This window comes from Protobothrops mucrosquamatus, unplaced genomic scaffold (assembly GCF_001527695.2).
Source record: "Protobothrops mucrosquamatus isolate PMUCROS unplaced genomic scaffold, P.Mucros_1.0 scaffold2267, whole genome shotgun sequence".
In the NCBI taxonomy this organism is placed as follows: Eukaryota; Metazoa; Chordata; class Lepidosauria; order Squamata; family Viperidae; genus Protobothrops; species Protobothrops mucrosquamatus.
In genome coordinates this window covers 104493-114615 of record NW_015388356.1, presented here as the reverse complement: position 1 = coordinate 114615, position 10123 = coordinate 104493, and positions in this window count along the sequence as shown.

Below are 10123 nucleotides of genomic sequence, written 5' to 3'. Positions count from 1 at the left end.
GAAAAGCCGTGGATGGTAGCCGACGTTGGCATGGAACGGGGTCATCTGGGTGGAGGTGTGTTGGGAGTTGTTGAAGGCGAACTCCGCCAGGGGAAGGTACTCGGCCCAGTTGTCCTGCCGCTGGTTGACAAAACAGCGGAGGTACTGCTCCAGGATGCTGATGACCTTCTCCGTGCCCCCGTCAGTCTCCGGATGGTGCAACGACAACAGACACACCTGCACGTCCAGCGCGGCCATGAGGCTTTTCCAGACGCGGGCCGTGAACTGGGCTCCGCGGTCCGACACCACCCTATCTGGCAGGCCATGGAGGCGAAAGATGTGCTGCAGGAACAGACGGGCCGTGGTGTGGGTCGATGGCAGTCCGCGGCACGGGATGAAATGGGCCATCTTGGTGAGCATGTCCACCACCACAAGGACGGTTGTGAACGTGGCGGACAGTGGTAGATCTGTTAAGTCCATGGAAATGGCACCCCACGGTCTCTCCGGTGTCGGCAGTGTCTGGAGGAGTCCCGGCGGTGGGCCAGACGCGGATTTAGCCTGTCGGCACGTCGCACAGGACATCACGTACGCGTGCACGTCATGTCGTACCCGAGGCCACCAAAAAGTCCGCGTCACCAAGTGCAAGATCTTAAAGAGGCCGAAATGCCCCGCCGCGGGGTTGTCATGGCACTGGTTCATGACGAGGGCTCGGAGCGGACTTTTGGGCACGTACAGCTGGCCCCGGTGTTTCAGCAAGCCTTCCTCCACGGTCCAGGGGTACGTTGGGCCGACTTCCGCTTTCCGTTGCTGTGACCAGTCATCACGGCGCTGTGCTTCCAGCACCCGAGCCCGCAAGTCTGCCGGTTCCTGGAGCGCAGCCAAGGATTCTGCTGGCAGCACCGTCCGTGGGGAAAGGGAGTCCTTGGGACAGAAGTATTCCGGCTTGCGGGATAGCGTGTCCGCCCTCTGGTTGAGGTTGCTCGGAATGTACACGACGTGGAAGTTGAACCGGGCGAAAAACAACGACCACCGGATCTGCCGCTGGTTCAACTTCCTGGCCGTGGTGAGGTGCTCTAGGTTCCGATGGTCCGTCCGCACCTCCACCTGGTGTCGGGCCCCCTCAAGGTGATGCCGCCAAGCCTCGAACGCGGCCTTGATAGCCAGCAACTCCTTTTCCCAGATGGTGTAGTTGCGCTCGGAAGGATTGAGTTTCCGGGAGTAATAAGCGCAGGGAAAAAGAGTGTCGCCATCCACCGGGACCTGTAGTAGTACCGCTCCAATCGCCACATTGGACGTATCCGTCTCGACCACGAACGGACGGTGTGGATTGGGATGCCTCAGGACCGGCTCCGTGATGAAGGCCTGCTTGAGGACCTCGAAGGCCTGCTGCTGCGGGGGCCCCCACTGGAACGGGACCTTCTTCCGAAGGAGTTGGGTCAGCGGCAAGGTCAGGGTGGCGAAGGCCGAGATGAATGTCCGATAATAGTTGGCTAACCCCAGCAGACGCTGGACGTCTTTCACCCGACATGGGGGTTCCCAACTGCGCAAGGCCTCCACCTTGCGCGGGTCCATCGCAATGCCCTCGGGGGTGATGATGTGCCCGAGGAACTCTATGGAAGTCTGGAAGAAGTAACATTTCTCCAACTTCGCATAGAGTTGGTTCTCCCGCAGGCGCTGCAGGACCTGGCGGACATGCTGGAGGTGGCTCTCCTGGGTCGGGGAATAAATCAAAATATCGTCCAGGTAGATCACCACGAACCGGTCCAACATGTCCCGAAACACGNCATTATCCGACACACCTGGCTCCTGGCCAATCTGAGAAACACCGGGCTCCTGGCCAATCTCAGAACCACCTGGCTCCTGGTCAATCTCTTCTCCGTCGGAAGACACCTGAGGCATTGCCAAAGAGGAGGGTCCTGGAGAGGGAGGCCTAGCCATCTCCTCTCCTTCATGTTCAGAGCCTTCGTCCTCCGATAAGAGGGGCTCACAAGACAGAGCCACAACAGCCCCTCTCACGTCGTCGTTTTCTTCATCCACAATTCCGGGGGATATGGCTGAAGCCCTGAAGGTGGAGGAAAAGAGGTTTGAGTTTTCTCTCCGCAGAGCTCACCAGGCATCAGCTTGGGCGATAAGGGCGGCTACATCTTCGTCCTTTTTCGCGACGGCGTCCATTATGTGGCTTCGCGAATTGCAGGCCCTGATTCCCCCTGACCAGGTGCACGCACACCAGACAGTAGGTAAGCTACTTGCCACCTCGGAATATGAGGCTGATGCATCTCTACATTCTGCCAGGTACTTCGCCAGATCTATTGCGGCCACTGTTTCGTCCCGCAGGTTTCTGTGGTTGAAGCAGTGGAGGGCGGATTTGAAATCCAAATGGCGCTTGTCAACTGACAAGTATAGTGGTTCTAAGCTGTTTGGTCCCATTCTGGAACCATACCTTATTGAAGGGAAAGATAAGCGCAAAATTCTTGCTCATCCTTCGAAGAGGCCGGACAAAAGGCCTCAGCAGGAATTCCGCAGACAAGCCTTTCGTTCAGGTGGTTCATGGGAGTGGCGGCAGCCCTTTCGTGCCGGTCAGTCCTGGGATTGGTCCAGAAGTTCTAGACCCTTTTTTCCTAAACAGGACAGGCAGCAAGAACGCCAAAGTCAGGCACCCAGAGGTCAATTTACATCAAAGCGTTCCTTTTGTGGGTCAGGGGGCCGTCCTTACAGGCGGTCCAAGTGACGCCACCGGAGATCCTCCTATTGGCGGTCGCTTAGCGTTCAGCAATGCTTGGGACACCACCACAAGCAACACTTGGGTAAGGGAGACAGTCAGATACGGTCTCGCCCTCGAATTTATATCGATCCCTCCAGATCGTTTTATTCAATGCCCCATATCAAGAAACTCAAGCAGGGCCGAGTTGGTATCCACGGCCATCTCCCACCTATTAGAAATCGAGGCCATAAAACTGGTGCCCCCGGATCAGAAGGGAAAGGGATTCTATTCCATTCTGTTCGTAGTTCCCAAGGCCTCGGGGGGCTGGAGGGCCATATTGGATCTAAAGGGACTCAATTATTTCCTAACATACAGGAAATTCAAGATGCAGTCCCTCAGATCTATTTTAGCCAGTATCAGGAAAGGGGATTTCCTCTCCTCTATAGACCTGACGGAGGCGTACCTCCATGTTCCCATCCTCCCACAACAACGCAGATTCCTCCGGTTCTGTCACGCACACCGGCATTATTAGTACCGGGCTCTACCATTCGGTCTGTCCTCAGCACCTCGAGTGTTCACAAAAATTCTGGCAGTTTTGGCAGCCCGTCTCAGGTTGATTCCGGTGCGCGTACAGTGCTATCTGGATGATATAATCATCCAATCCAGTTCCTTCCGTTCTGCCCAATCAGATCTTCAACTCACAATCAATACTCTTCAAGATCACGGATTTTCCGTGAATTTCAAGAAGAGTCACACAACCCCCTCAACTCGTATCCTCCATCTGGGAGCACTCATAGATTCGGATCTTTGTATGGTTTATCTCTCTCAGGAGCGCAAGAACAGCATAAGGGCACTTGCCCTCAAGATCAGGAGGGTGAAGAAGGTTCCACTGGTCCAGCTGTCCCAGTTGTTGGGGAAGATGGTCTCCTGTCTGGGGATTGTTCCGTGGGCCAGGCTCCATTCCAGGAGGCTCCAGTGGTTCCTCCTTCCCTTCCAGAAACGGAACGTGAGTGCTTCCACAAGGAAGGTAAGAGTTCCGCACCACACTCTGTTGTCCCTCGCGTGGTGGACCTCACCGGCAATAGACAAGGGTTCCCTATTCAAGGAGCCTACAAGGATCACCTTGACTACGGACGCCAGTCTGTTCAGCTGGGGCGCTCATCTGCAGACACACATGACGCAGGGTCAATGGTCCAGGTCAGATTTAGCGCACATCATCAACTGGTTGGAACTCAGGGCAATCCATCTGGCACTCCGTCACTTCTCCCCCCTCGTAGCGGGCAGACACGTGCTGGTATTGACGGACAACGTGGCCGCCAAGGCCCATGTCAACAGGCAGGGGGGGACCCGGTCGTGGTCTCTCATGTTGGAGGCCCCAGACCTGGGTCTGTGGGCGGAGTCCAACCTAGAATCTATCAGTGCAGAACATATATCAGGGGTAGCGAATCAGCAAGCAGATTCACTGAGCAGGGTCACGGTCGACCACTCGGAGTGGCGCCTGGATCTGACGTTGTTCGAGGACATCTCGGCCAGGTTCGGAGAGCCACAAGTGGATCTGTTTGCCTCTCCGGTGAATTCCCAGCTACCCAGGTTTTTCACGAGGTTCCCCTCACCGGGGGCGGAGGGAACGGACGCTCTCCACAGTCCGTGGCCCAGGGGTCTCCTTTACGCATTCCCTCCTCTACCGCTGATACCGGCAACCATCTGCAAGCTTCTTCTAGAACAGGCGGAGTTACTCTTAGTGGTCCCATATTGGCCGAGGCGGCCGTGGTTTGCCGACCTCGTGGATTTGTCACTTTCCCCTCCGTGGAGGATTCCGTCGGGTCGCGTATCGCTTTCCCAAGGGAGACTTCAACATCCGGACCCCCAGTGGCTTCAATTAGCCGTCTGGCACTTGAGCGGGAGAGTCTGACCAGGCAGGCCTATTCGTCGGGGGTCATCTCGATGATACAGGCTTCGAGACGACCCTCTACCAATAGAATTTATGATGCCACGTGGAGCGGAATCTTCGTCTTTTGACGGTCACCATCCCTCAGATTTTAGACTACCTCTTGGAGGGTCTCAATAAGGGTCTTTCGTATAGTACCATCCGCAGACAGATTGCAGCTTTGTCTACTGTCCTCGCGTGCGACAACCTGGTTCCTTTATCGCAGCACCCGGCTGTTCTGGCCTTTTTAAAAGGGGCAATACACACTGCACCTCCTAGGGTACACCGTTTTCCCTCCTGGGACCTACCTCTGGTGTTGCAAGCCATCACGGGATTGCCGTTTGAGCCCATCTGGTCTTGCTCGCTTAGGTTCCTTTCATTGAAGGTTGCCTTTCTGGTGGCCATCACTTCGGCCAGGCGCATTTCTGAACTGGCCGCGTTGTCGGTCAGGAGTGACTTGTGTTTGTTTTTGGAGGACAGAGTGGTCCTTCGTTTGGACCCCTCTTTCGTTCCGAAGGTGAACACCTGGTTCCACAGGTCCCAAGATTTGATTCTACCAGACTTCTGTCCCAACCCTTCTCATCGTCTGGAGAAGAGTTGGCATACCTTGGATGTACGCAGGGCTCTGCATTGTTATATTAAGAGGACAGCGGTTTTCCGCAAATCAGAGGCTCTATTTGTCTCTTTTCAGCCCTCTTCTATGGGACAGAAAGTGTCATCTTCCACCATTGGGAGGTGGATTCGGGCATGTATTGCTCACGCGTATGGGTCGCAGTCTCTGGCGGTTCCCGCACACATTACCGCTCATTCCACACGTAGCGCGGCCACGTCAGCGGCTTGGTCTACCCAAGCTTCCGTGGAGGAGATCTGTAGGGCTGCGACCTGGTCCTCTCCCTCCTCTTTCATCAAGCATTACAAGCTTGATAAGTTCGCGGCTGCGGACGCTTCATTTGGCAGGAGGGTTTTGCAACAGGTAGTTTCTTCTCGGGATACACATGCCTAGATTTCCCTCCCTGGGGGACACGTAGCTTTGGTATGTCCCATTGGTGGATGCTACGGTCATCATGATTGGAGAAAAGAGCGTTGTCTTACCTGAACGCCTTTTCTCAGCATGATGACGTAGCATCCACACCCGCCCTTTTGCAACAATCTAGGCAGGTGTAGTTTTGTGAGGAGCCATTGCGTTGACCTTGTCAGGTATGCTTCGCCTCATCAAGAACTGGGGAGGAACCGCCCAGAGGAGGCGTGGCTAAAGTTCTGGCTTAGTCTCAACTGAGCAGGAAGGCTATGTTAACCATTGGTGGATGCTACGTCATCATGCTGAGAAAAGGCGTTCAGGTAAGACAACGCTCTTTTCAATGGAAAAGTGCTCATTTAAATAATAATTAATAGGCATGTAAGCATAATTACAATATAAAATGTTATTGTTACAAATGTTTTTTATTATGCATTTATCATATTATAGTGTATTCTGTATTATTGTTGCAATGAATAAAATGTTTCTTTTATTTATGACATTTTTTTCTTCAATTTATTTGTGTCCTCCTTTTCATTGTAAAAAAGTTGGTCACCTTAATATTTCACACTTTTTCTGCTAAATACCATCAGTTTAGATTTGGTTTTATTGATACTTAAAGAATTAAGAGCACAGTAGGTATTTAGCTCTTGCAACTGTCTTCTCAAGCCTGTTTGGGAATGTGCCATTAGAACCATATCATCAGCATATAAAAGTATATTAATAAATTAATCACAGGTCTTTGGCCTATGAGTATCTGCAGCATATAGGAATCCTGGTAAATGATTGACATAGAAATTAAAAAGCATTGGGGCTAGGATACAACCCTGTCTGACACCATTATGGGTGGGTATACTCTTAGAGAAGAACCATTTACACCTGTACGGACTTTCAAATGGGTGTTTGAGTAGAGGGCCTTAACCAAGAGTAATAGTCTGGCTTCTGTTTTTAAGCTGGCCAATTTCACCCACAGAATATTTCTATTTATAGAATCAAAAGCCACACTAAGATCTATAAATGTGGTAAGCAGTTTCTTGCCATTTGTTAATTGCTTTGTTATGACATAGTATAAAGTGAAACAATTGTCTATTGTGGAGCACTCTGGTCTGAATCCAGCTTGTTCCTCCACTAAGAGATTTCTTTCCATTACCCAGTCTTCTATTTTGCTCAACAAATGTTTCATATAAATTTTAGCCACAATTCCAATGAGGCTTATTGGTCTATAGTTTTTTGGGTCACCTTTGTCTCCCTTTTTATATAGGAGGACTATAATGGTGACTTCTCATCTGACTGAAATGCAACCTGTGTTATTTATATCTGGGTGAACAGCTCTGCTAACAGTGGGACCCACCAATATGAGTATTAAAGAGTTCTGGTGGTAGAAAATCAACTTCAAGCACCTTTTTAGATTTTAGAGAGTGAATGATAAATGTGATTTCTGATACTAACATTGGAGGCCGGGGGGAAGGTTTTCAAAGCCTAAAATATCGGTAATTTATTTGTGTGAAAGGCCCTGGTTAGATTTGCGTAAAAGTCCCAAATTGGGTCTGGAATAGGAATATCAAATTGTAATTTACGTTCCTTCAGTAAACCTTATAACAGTATTCCAGAAGAAAACTGAATTTGTCACTTTCGCTGAAACTTCCAGATCTGACCATATTTTAACTCTATAGGAGGCTTTTTAAAAGACTCTGTTTCTTGTAGTCACGCCTAATTTTTATTTTATTTATTTATTACATTTGTATGCCGCCTATCTCCCTTATAAGGCGACTCTGGGCCACTTACAGATTTAGCATTTTAGTATGGTTTTTTGTGGTAGGGTGTCCCAGGACCTGGTGCATTGCTGCTCTCAATAACTTTCTGCTACATAAACAGTCAGAATCAAAGCAATTGGAGCTTGTTTGCTGATGGCTTTTAGTAGGAAGTTTGTCTATTAAAATTTTTCTCAACAAATGACACAGATCCACATATTGGGTCAGGATTTTATCTGAACTTTGGGTAAAGGAGGAAGTTGAGTTTCTCCAAGTCTGGGCCTGTTCTGAGTTCAGAAACATACTGTGTTTCCCTGAAAATAAGACCCGGGACTTTTTTTTTTTTTTTGCCTTCAAAAGAGGCACCAGGTCTTATTTTCGGGGGGGGGGGGGTCTTTTTCACTCACCTCGCGGTGGCGGCACCGACAGCCCCGCCCAGCCAGCCCACTTTCCGGAAGGCCTCTGACAGCGAAATGCAGGCCGGAGCTCCATTCTCAGCTGCAGAATGAAGCTGCTCCTTCAGCTGCAGAAGAAGTGGGCCAGCGAGGCAAGTGTCGATCCATGGGAGGCCTGGCTGCAATGGTAAGCTCCACCACCCCCCAGCTTCTAGGGCTTATTTTTGAGGTAGGGCTTTTATTAGGCCGACTCCCAAAAATCAATCTAGGGATTATTTTCAGGGTAGGTCTTACTTTCAGGGAAACACGGTAATGCTTTGGTATCAACCTGGGCCCAATTAAGCATTCTGTTCTGCCTCACTTTGAGATTAGCTAATATCCTTTTATCATGGGGCATGTATAACCTAGTATCAGATCTGCCTTGGAAATGGTTGTATCCACCCCCATATGGGCTTGGATGTCTGAAAACAACTCAGTCTTTTGTGTAATACATATGTAATATAAAACACTGCTGGAGTTTTCTGAATGGTATGGTAAAGGATATATAAAACCAGGTTCTTTACCACCTAAAATTTGGAGATTACATTTATAAATCCAGGAGACCAGTTGTGAACCTATGATATTTCTTTTGGAGTCTCTAGACAGCCAGGGGGGATAATTTATTAGATAATCTTCAGGAATAACACCCAAGTGGACAAAATCTTACAAGGATGGCCCACCCTGGCATTGAAGTCTGGCAGAATTACAGTGGCCTTAGGGTGATTTGAGTTTATCACTGTCTTTTCTAAATTCACTCAGATATTAGGAGAAAAGTGGGGAGATGTGTGTGGTGGAAAATAAATATTCAGTGGAACGATTTCAGGGAATTTATAAGAGAATTTGATGGCTAAATAATGGGGAGAGTTATCTCGGAGGACCAATTCCTGTCCTTGCCAGCCTGGCTCTGCCTTGGCAAGAGTAGTCAATCCTCTTGATGCCTGCCCTTTAGTCTCATATTTCTTTGCAGGAATAGTCCAGGATCCAAATCCTGGCAATTGAATCTTCTCATCTGTAATCAACCAGGTCTCTTGGAGTGCTATAAAGTGAAAATTGGAGAGGAACTCCACCAGGTCTCCATCTGTTACTCTGTGCTTCCAAGTCAGTAGCTGGATAGAACCCTTGTGCTTAATACTATCGGAGATGGTTGGGGAGGGTATTGGAATTTTGGGTTGAAACACAAAACATTTTTCAGTTATTCAAAAGAAGTGATATCCAAAATTCCTTCAGTGTCAAAAAATGCACACTGGTTTGACATGCTACCTGCATTGAGCTAAGGATGACCTCCTTATGACTCAGTTCTCAGTTCAGAAGCTGGCTGAGGGAAAAGATGACTGCATTTGTGGATCCCCATTTTCCTCTATTTACACTATTATTTGGATTTGTAGAGTGATCTGATTTGGATATAAGTAACAATTATGATTTGCATGACTTTCATCCAGTACTTCCTGTGAGGTAGAAACTTGCTTTGCAGTCTCCTCTGGATGGTGCAGTAGGCTTTGATCTCCTAGCCTGTTCCTTTTAGGTTCCAAATTAGAGTCCACCTTTTCACCATCATTGTCTGCTTCTGAATCACAGTTGCCTCTGCATGAGTTTGTTTTAGGTGACTCAGCGGCATCATTTGGCTATGTTTAGTCTTAATGAAGGACTCTTAGAGTGTCCATTTTGTTGTTAACAGTAGTCAAGAGCTCGAAAATTGACAATACTATTTGTGCCATCAGTAGACATTGCTTGTAAATCCTATTCCAGGGGGTCATATCTGTTTGAGAGGCTATCAGGAAACGTAGGAGAGGTTTAGTTACTTAGGGCAAGTGGCTGTTTGTTTTTTAGGAATCTGTCAACTTTGAGTTGTTTGGTAGGCTTAACTGATGTCTGAGAAGCAGAATGTGAGCACTGCAGCTTCTTTAAAGCAAAGACCATGTTTCTTCAGAAAGGTCCCTTATCAATTTGGGGCTGGATAGGAGTTAGCAGTGAGTGGGAATTTTCTTTCAGCCGTGTATGACCATCTTCTTTAGGCTAGTTCTATTGAAAGCCATGCAGCAGCAAGGATTAGTTTTTTAAATGTCACATTTGTGCATATGGGAGCAATTTTTTAAAATACTGTGTGGAGAGGGTCAGTGTTATTATTATTATTATTATTATTTATTAAATTTATATCCCGCCCTTCTCCTTGCGGACTCAGGGCGGCTAACAATCAGATAAAATACATAAATAACATTACAATTTAAAAATTAATTAAAAAGGAAATATTTAAATTTAATCTAATTAAAATATAATTAAAACCCCTCTAAAAGTTTCCCCTAGGCCAGTCCCGCAAGC